Genomic DNA, 2,553 nt, shown 5'->3' on the forward strand with positions numbered 1-2,553 from the left:
GTCTAACCTATTTGTGATGATGGGAGCGCCTCCACAATGGCGAGACTCTTACTGTTAAAACCGTTTTTGATGACTTAAAAGCCTCTGCAGTTAGGGCTTCCGATGATACCAATTGTGATGATGTCACCTTTAAAGTGACGGGACTCTACAGTTTATCTTAACTGTATTGATTTAAGCCCTCATAAATAATGAGCCTCAGGCTGTTCATAACCAATTAATCTCAAAACCTATAGGGTTAACAGCATCAGGCGAACCAAAAACGATTATTTAGAGGCATTTAGGATCAGGAATCCCAGAATGTCCATTACCGATTATGATGATAAAAGAACCTCTAGGGTTAGAAACCTTAGATTTTCTATTCCCGATTATGAACTGCCTATTACCGATTTGTGATGATTTGAAGACCTTTAGGGTCAAAGGCTCTGACTGTCCCTTACCTATATATTATGATGATTAAAATGTCTCTTGATTTAGAACCTCAAACTGCCTATTACCGATTTGTGATAATCGGTAATACCCCAGAGATCTTTTGATCTAGGATCGAGAACCTGAGACACTATCAAATGTTATATAAAGGTCTCTAGGCTTCATTTCATTCAAAAATGGAATAAAGAAAACATCCAGAATGTGTGAGTAACACTCTTTCTAGATTCTATAATATGCTTCTAAAATTTTAAAATATTTTTAATTAGATATTTTGTGTGTCAACATGATGTCGTGTTTTGCTTCCATATCCATATCAAGACTGGTATTCAAGACTGGTATTGATTAGGAACTTAACCACCAACATAACTCGTCAGATTCTTCATGGACTGCATGGAATCTTAATAAAAATGTTATTTCTCCTTTAAAAACCTGGCTATATTCTAATTACTTGAATCTGAAATCTTAAATCAGTACCTGTTTCATTGGGGATATAACATGGGAAAATGTGTATATTTGGCTATGTTTATGAGTTATGTATGGAAACGTAAGATGCCGCGTATGAATGACGAAAACGATTGCTTTCACTGACTTCATTAATTGATTAATCGATTGATCATGTTATGGTATGTCTTATTTGAACATTTATTCACATCATCAATTTTAACAATATTCTCCCTCTGTTCTCTATTTTTAGATATGCAGCATTGCAGCATTGCAGCATCGAAAATTACCTACATGGATGCATTAATGGACAGGCATCATTTGATAAGCTACTGAAACGGGATTTATATTAACTCGCAAGAGACTCGCATAATTATTATTTCAGAATATTGAAAGACAAATTGACTATTTAAAATATTTTAAATTCGCATTGACTGTTGAAACCAGATCCAGATCTATTTTGATGAAGTGTATTGCATATCTTTAATGCAATTAGTTCTAAGATATTTAGTTGTAAGATATTTAGTTGTAAGATTGAAAGTTAAAACCAGATTCAGATCCATTTTGATGATGTATATTGCATATCTTTAATGCAATTAGTTGTAAGATATTTAGTTTTAAGATGAAATATATTTATAAGGACATTTTTGTACAAAAACATAAAAATAAAAAAAAATATTTAAATGGGTGTCGATATTAATTTCAGTTTAACTTATAAACAACAGTAAAAATTGGTGTTGAAAAATACACTCCTATTCCATCTCTTATACAAGGTCGATTTTGAAACAAAACATTCTTTGGTTTTATTTATTAAAAGTGTTCTTTACTTTAGTTAATACCACTCATATAAACTTTAATGGTTACCTGATGTCTCTTTTACTGCATTAGAGATATTTTAACAAACTTAATATGTAGTCATGTTAGTATAAATCATTTTGCGCATTGAAGCAAAGTAATAAAAAACTAATTGGCATTGTTATTTAATAAAGGTCTTCATACTAAGTAGCTTTTTTCAGTTCCTTACCAAATACGACATTTTTTGGAGGTTCATATTTTATAGACAGAAGCAGCATTATTTAAATTTTTAATGAATTAAAAAATAAATCCCTTTAAACATTTGCTTTAAAAACTTTTAAAAAGGAAATTCATTAATTTTGTGCTTTTCAAATTGTTAATTGAAAATTTATTGAAATTAATACGAAGCACAGAAACAATGAGGAAACCGAAGATGAAAAAAATTTAAGAAAGTCCAAAACTAAGAGAAGAATAGAAAAAATGGAGGCGCAACCCGTAAAGAGCAGCAAAAAAAAATCGTAAGTCTACATTTATAAGAAATGCTAACGAAAAAATAAGTTAAGTTTTGAGGATAAAAGGATTTAAGAAATTTCCCCTCCTCGCTTATTTTTAAGGTTTCATTTTTAGCTTCATTTTGATTTCAAACGAGTGAAAATGACACGAGCCGCAGTTTACATTATTGTTACGCATAAATATGCATAAATTTGCTACTGCATACTTTTAGGCTGGGGTCAATGACAAATTTAAAAGGATGTCGGTGTCGTTTCGGTGTTTTGCAGATTGTTTTGTTTCTGGGTACTTTTAATAGAAAAATGATCAAAAAAAATTTGTGCTTTTTTTTCTGGAAATGTCAAATTTTATGCTTGAAATCAAAGACATAAGAATTAATTA

At 30.6% G+C, this 2,553-nt stretch overlaps 1 long non-coding RNA gene across 1 annotated transcript; it reads left to right on the forward strand.

Annotated features, from left to right (window-relative positions):
* The first annotated feature begins 6 nt into the window (after positions 1-6).
* Positions 7-1,261, forward strand: LOC119665196. Its single transcript, XR_005251354.1, has 3 exons — positions 7-629; positions 693-1,049; positions 1,121-1,261. It is a non-coding gene; the product is annotated as an uncharacterized LOC119665196 (long non-coding RNA).
* Positions 1,262-2,553: the final 1,292 nt, after the last annotated feature.

This window comes from Teleopsis dalmanni, unplaced genomic scaffold, assembly GCF_002237135.1.
Source record: "Teleopsis dalmanni isolate 2A unplaced genomic scaffold, ASM223713v2 unscaffolded_contig_3872, whole genome shotgun sequence".
In the NCBI taxonomy this organism is placed as follows: domain Eukaryota; kingdom Metazoa; phylum Arthropoda; class Insecta; order Diptera; family Diopsidae; genus Teleopsis; species Teleopsis dalmanni.